The sequence below is a fragment of the Sinocyclocheilus anshuiensis genome, unplaced genomic scaffold, assembly GCF_001515605.1.
Source record: "Sinocyclocheilus anshuiensis isolate Anshui unplaced genomic scaffold, SAMN03320099.WGS_v1.1 scaffold122, whole genome shotgun sequence".
In the NCBI taxonomy this organism is placed as follows: Eukaryota; Metazoa; Chordata; class Actinopteri; order Cypriniformes; family Cyprinidae; genus Sinocyclocheilus; species Sinocyclocheilus anshuiensis.
In genome coordinates, this window is record NW_015544153.1 from 1,948,477 (window position 1) to 1,955,894 (window position 7,418).

Genomic DNA, 7,418 nt, shown 5'->3' on the forward strand with positions numbered 1-7,418 from the left:
AAAGACGGAAGATTGAAGGCCTCCATGTTTTTCCGAGGAATCTTCTGACTGTGTGGGTGCGTTGGAGGTGGGGCTGGGTGAGTGGGCGGAGCATGCCGAATGTCCCCACTGCTGTGTCGTTGTTGTTGTCCAAGCCCCTCCTCGGTCTCCGTCCCATTGTCCCTCTTCTGTGCTGCTTTGTCCACTCTCCGGACCTTTCTGATGCAGGCGTACTCCACTGTTTCCTGCGGTTGAGGGGGCGTGTTTACTACTTGGGGGAGGGTCTCTGGCTCCAGAATCCCACCTTCCAAGCAGTCCCCGTCAGGATCAGGTGGAGCAGGGGTATTAGCAGGGACCGCTGGTGGGGCGGGTGTGTCCGTCTCTCCGGCTCGACCTCCGACACTGTAGCGGGCATCCTCAGAACCGCGGGTGGGAGAAGAGCGGTCCTCACCAGAGGGGATCTGAGGCAGCTGGCGGCCCTGAGAACGCAGGTCGGAGTTTGAGCGACGGCTAGGAAGTAGGAGCAGATCCATACTGGCGGGACGGTTCTTCTTAGAAGATTCTACAGAGAGCAGCATGATATTAACTGAAGAGATTAAAATCTGAGAAGCAAAACCATTGTTTTTTCAAAGACACAATAAAAAGATTTGCTCGAAACTGCAGAGGCAAAGGGCAGCAGACACATGCCAATCACTATAGAGTAAAAGTAATTACATCTACTAATAGCCCCTATGGAAACTCCTGGAACATAGCTGGTACCATGCTCAGACCTTCCCCCCGAACTATGTGTGAAGAACTAGAGACTATCAAGCTTTAAGAGATGTGATTGTACAGTACATACTCTTGCCATTGCAGTTGAGTCTGTTCATCTCATGAAGCTTGGTGTCTGACTTACTGATGGAGGTCAGCTTGGACTGTCGCAGTATACTCTGAAAACAGATGTACAGATATACTGCTTAAAATGTATTCAAATAAAAATAAAACAGTATAACCTGTACAACAACAAAAAAGTACATTTTCCTATTCAGCCTACGTTGGGCATATTGTTGGGTAAAGCAAGTACATGACAATAATAATAGATTCATGTTTGAAAATATTACTGCTTACTGTTGTGTTATTTATAATTATTGTGTACTATGCTGGGTCACCATCACTCCTTGATATCCAAGGTAAAATCAGGGCAAAACAGTTGAGAAATGTTCTGGGTGACAATAAGGGTGTCATACAACATGGGATGCTAAAATAGTGAAATGGCCCAAATCCTTTTGTTTTAGATTCAAAGCTTAAGTGATCCATTCAAAGTTTAGGTCAGATCTATTTCCACTGAGCCGATTAAGAAGATTAATTAAATTCAGGAGGAGCCTTCAAATTGTTACTTGAAAACTAGTGTGAGGGAAGAATTTAAATCCTGAAACAAAACCATGAACTGCTTGAACTGACATGGAACTGAGTCCAGACCTGGGTTCCTTAGAAAATACAGAAGAAAAGAAGAATGGGTTTCATTCACTAGCAATGCGTACACACGTAATTGTGCATAAAAACCTATGTGTGAATGTTTTCATACAGAAATCTTAATTTATCAATAATGTTACTCTCTGAAGATTACTTTAGGTTACCATCTCTCTCTGCTTATATAAATACAAAAGTTTGGGTTCAGTAAGATTTTATTTTATAAAGAAATTAATACTTTTAGTCAGCAAGGACATGTTAAAGTGAGAGTAAAGAAATGTATAATGTTACAGAACAGTTTTATTTAAAATAAATGTTGTACTTCCTATTCTATTCAAAGAATCCTGTAAAAAATTCAAATCCTATCACAAAAATATTACGTGGCACAACTGTTTTCAACAGTGATAATAAGAAATGTTTCTTGAGCACCAAATCAGCATGTTAGAGTGATTTTTGAAGGATCATGTGACACTGAAGACTACAGTAATGGCTGCTGAAAATTTGGATTTAAATAAATCAAAACAAGCTGCCTGGTTGAGCATGAGACATTTTTTCAAAAACACTAACTGACCCCAAACTGAACAGAAAAAGGCTATATACAGTGGGTACGGAAAGTATTCAGACCCCCTTAAATTTTTCACTCTTTGTTATATTGCAGCCATTTGCTAAAATCATTTATATATACCAATTAATAACTAAATTAATGGATAAGGATATGTTTGAGAAATGGCTATACAAGTTGTGTGCAATTATTAGTGAATAATTTGGGGGGGGTGGGGCGGCAGCAGGAAAAGAGACTTAGAAATGCTCACCATGTCCATGAGCCTGTGCTTCCTCTCCTCTCCAGGGCCATTGTGTGTCTTTCCCTTCCTGCAAGACACAATCGGCAAGATGTAAATCACAGTTACAAATCCAAAATTTTTGAATGTTAGGTTCAAACTTCAAATGCTCTGTTTATCCACTGATTTATGGAGACTGAATGCGCTGACTCATTTAAGCCCCTGATTCAATTTACTTTAGTAGCTCCAACTGTTTATCTTGTGCAGAAAGAAAATGCACATTTCAAGTCAATTAGGCTACTCGAAAGATTCAAGGCAGTTGTTTTTTTATAAACTTTGAGTGAAGTCATTTGATCAAAAGTAACTGCAAGTGCTTTCAAGATGCACAATCCTCGAAATGAGCCCAGATTGGCATTTGAAACAACAGAAGGCTTTCACTGAATGATTAACAGGCCTCTGAGTAACTGCGGTGCAATGGTGTTCAGGCCAAAACTCATGCACAAAGAAAATCAATCAAACAATCAACATAATACAATCCAAACATCACTAAAATAGCTAAATGGATGCTGAGGATTATTTTCTTCATGAAAAGACAAGAAGTACACAGTCATGTCTGTCAGTGACTTGAGAATCTAAACTTTCCTCTCTCACACATACACAGGGCCCTGATCCAGACCCATTGTCCGGAATGTTCAGCCAAATTTGACCAGACATCTGTTTATTCTTGAAAAAAACATGTCAGTCGTTCCCTTCTGGTTGCTTGCATTGCTTTGATAAGATTACAGGAACAGTGTAGGTATCTGAAATCTGCCGACCAGCAGAACAAAATGGATACAAAGTAGATTTTGTAAAGTATTAAAGCTATTACTGAGATTCCCATGAATCACTGGTATTTATTTTTTAAGACACAACAGAATAAAAAACATTAGTATAATATAACACAAGAACATCTAACCTTCTCAAAAACATTTGAAATAAATATGTTGTATACAAGTACAACTAGTAAATATACTATGCTGAATATTTCAGATCTAATTAATGTGATAAATGATGTGGAGTCTTCCCTTCAGTGGTCTACAAAAGAATCACTGAATACTGAGAACTAGATCAGCCTGATTTGTCAGCTAATCATTCCAACTGGTTTTGTGAACTGTATCGACTTTATTAATTTTTTATTACTTTAAGAGCCACACTTTGATGTTCAAATGTACATACCAGTAGTTTAAGTTTACCTTTGACTGTAGTGTTCAGTATTCATTTGCAAGCTATAAATAATATTTTTCCAGCAAGCTTGACCTAAAGAGGTGATCTTTATCAATAGTATCTCATAGAAAACTGAAAATACCTCCAACATTTTCTCATTTACTTTCTCCCCGCAATGTCTTTCTCATCTGTATTTCCTTCAACCCTTGTTCTTGTCTTTCTCTTTCTTCTTTTCCTCCATCTCTCATTCCTCTAATACTTTTTCTTTGTCCTCCCACTACCAGATGCATTATGTGCTTTGACAAAATGAGACATTAGCATTCACACAGTGTGCTCTGTGCTATCATCGGTGGAACAAGAGAGACAGAGATGGAAAAGAAAAAAAAACAGCCATTTCCTGTTTAAACATCACTGCCATGTCAAAATGACGTCCCCACCATTACAGTGAGCATGAAAGAGGTGTGGGTGAACTTCAATGACATTTTTGAATAAGCTCTATTAAAGGCCTTATTGACAGTGATGGGTGACAGGTGATCTCTGGCTTTCATCCTGGAACACACACACAGCAGCAGTGGGATATGTGGCTTCATATTACAGGAGCATTTTCTGTGGTTGACAATATGAAGATTTACAGTACAAAGCACTGTTATAAGTATGAGAATGCAAGCTCTGTGTGAACATGCTGGTCAAAATCTCTGTGCCATTAGATGTTATTTTTGTTCATTCATCTACCAGTGTTATAATTTACTAATATTGTGTGCACGATTTACTAATTCGTTCCCTTGTTTTTAATTAAATCGTGTGCTCGATATAATCATTTGGGTAACACTTTATTTTGATAGTCCACTTTAGGCATTCTACTACCTATAAGTAACTTTGCAACTTAGAGTATTAGTAGACTGTCTGTTTAATATCTCATAACACTTTATTTTGATGGTTGCTCAACAGATGTTCTACTGACTATAAGTAACTTAGCAAGTGCGGCAACTTATTCTACTAACCCTAACCTAACAGTCTACAAATGCTCTAATGAGAGTTAGTTGACATGTAGTTGCAAAGTTACTTATAGTTAGTAGAATGTCTAAAGTGGACTATCGAAATAAAGTGTAACCATAATTTGTTCCCTCGTTTTAAGTAAATCGTGCACACGAAATAACTTCCTGTCTGCATTCTGATAAACCTGTTGCTGCTGTTATATGTTATGTTATGTTATGTTGTTATGTTATGGACAGAGACACTTGAATTGGGTTTTATTTTGAGATGGGAATGAAAGCCTTACAGTGCTGCATGGAATCATTTTAAGTTAGAGGCATCTACATCGGTTTATGAGAATGTGGACAGGAAGTGGAACCAATTATTATTTCGTTCCTTAAAATGAGGGAATGAATTAGTAAATCGTGCGCACAATTTACTTTTTTTCCTGCATATCATGTGCGGGGTTCCGTAGGTTCTAGCATGAAATGAAAATAAAATATTGTCAATTGTATACAGAAGTTCAAGGCTGATTTTTATTAGTGGAAAAACTGAGTGGTGCTTGCCTGTGCAAAGCTCATCGCCATGATGCTAGAGTGTTATGGGACTTTTCCAGGGCATTGCTGTGCATTTGCTATGGTGTTTTGAGTGTTTTTTAGCACATTGTTTTGCAATTCCTAGAGTGTTCTGAGAGAATGCTTACTAAAAGAGACTGTTCGTTGCATATTGAATGAAGATTAAAATATTGTTAAAATATATTTAATATTTTTCCCTGGGTATTATCCTCAATTTGAGTGCTGTATGTGTATGTACACTACTGTTTAAAAGTTTGAGGTTAGTAAGATTTTTTTAGAGAAATTACATTCATTTTTCCAAATGAATGCTGTTATTTAAACTTTCTATTCATCAAAGAATGTACATGTACACCAGGAGAAATCGTAAGCCTCTCATCAGTGAGCTGCATGATTTGAGGTATTATGTCTGCAGGATGAGTTAGCACTTTAGGTTTGGGGTTTGAACAAGCAAGCTGTACAGAATATGAATTTAAACAAATAAACAACCAAAGAAACTCCAACCAACCAAAGAGGGCAAGAAGTCAGAGCATTTTATATATGACCATATGTGTTTGTGCGTGCAACTCACCTCTGGCAGCCCACACATAGCACGACGATGAGGATGGTGACAACGAAGGCTGAGGCAGCGGCGATGGCCCCCAGCAGCAGTACTTTGCCGTAGGGATGAGCAGAGAAGTTCACCCCGTCCTGCATGGAGGCCATGTGGAAGTGCTAACACACACACTTTCACGCTCGCCCTCACACACGCACACACATATGCACACACTCTCTCAAACACTGTCCACAAGATCTGAAAGAGAAAAGGGAAGGTGCTAGAATCAGTTCCTTTGCGTTGTAAAATGAGCCTTTTTCACCCATCAGAGGGATAACAAAAATTAATCATAATCTTTCATTCCTCCCTGCAGCCATTCTCTAGTCTAGAGTGTGAATGAATGACAGAGAGTGAATCTCCCCCACAATTTCTTGTTCTCTCTCTGTCTCACTCTTGTACTTTTATTTTGTTTTTCTCCTTCTGTGTGTCTCCTGCAGGTCTCTCTCTCTCCTCTCCCACAGTGTGTCATTTTCTGCCCACTGACTGTCACTCAGCGTTTGTGTAGAATCATTTGTCTCAGACTGGGGGGCATTTTTCATTTTTCATGCAAAGATTCATGAGCATCAGGTACCTCACCTGTCTGCCGCCGCAAACAAAGCGACAGTAAATGCAGTTGCTGAAAGGCTGAGCTTTTACACTTCACTTTAAAGCCCCTTTCTAAACAGTTATAGTGCTTGAAAAAAACACTATATTTTACTCTAATGTATATGACAGTATAGTAAACAGTATAACAGTATGTTTTTAGTTTGTACTGTATATGCTCGCTCTGCCAACTGTTAAACAACATTGGTTTTAAAAACACTTGATTTAGTAGAATAACATTAGATTACTAAAGTAGTAGCAGGGTCCCCTCATAGTAAGCTCACACAGAAAGTGTCGCGGGGCCCGGGGGTCCAAGTGGTCAGCTACTGCTAAATGTGCCATGGGTCCCAGGGGGCAATGTGGTCAGCTTGTGCTGTATTTGCCAGGAGCCCAAGTGTTAATCTTCATTTGACAGTGTCAGGACACACAGCTTGAGGCTTTGGAGGCCCCTGACAATCCATGAGGGACATGTAGAAACTAATGGCAACAATGTCCAACCTGCTACAGTGCATCTTAATGCGCCAAGTTTGAATTTGCACACTGGTGTATTGCAATACACTATTATGCATTACAATTAAATTATGCATATGTTTTACATATTACATATACAAACTTATACAAACACACACACACACACACACACACATAAATACACTATGTATATGTTATACTGAATAGCCCATATAATTATACACTAAAACTAAAACCATTAAACAACATTGAAATAAAAATAATGTTAACTAAATAAGATTAAATATTAACACGTAAACTTGCTTTATTTAGCTAGTTTGTCCATTTCGTTTTCAGTTTTAACTTGATGTATATGATGTATAATAACTAAAACTGAAATAAAATCAATAAAAACTATATTGATATTTCTTAAAAAAGTAATAAAAATTAATAAAACTTTAAAATTAAAATTAAAACGGAAAATATAAAATAAAGTATGATACAATGACAGTACCTCAATGGCATATAGATAAATAGATAGACAGTCAGCTAGATAGATAGATAGATGTATATATACATATGAAATGTATATCTCTATATAAATCAATCTGTCTATCTATACAAATACATGCTATGTACTATGTGTTATAAAATGTAATATATTGTACATATAATCTAAAATTGTAAAATTTAATTTAAAGCGGACATAACACGCACAGTTTCAGCCAGTCTCATGTTAATCTTGAGTACCTATAGTGTAGTATTGCATGCTTCATATCTCCGAAGAGTCTTTAGTTTTATCAGATTTATAAAAGACAGATAAAGCTGTACCACTTC

General features: G+C 37.7%; 1 pseudogene; it reads right to left on the minus strand.

Annotated features, from left to right (window-relative positions):
- The window catches only part of LOC107695224 (uncharacterized), a 13,329-nt pseudogene extending 7,597 nt beyond the window's left edge, over positions 1-5,732 (minus strand).
- Between the last annotated feature and the right edge of the window lie 1,686 nt (positions 5,733-7,418).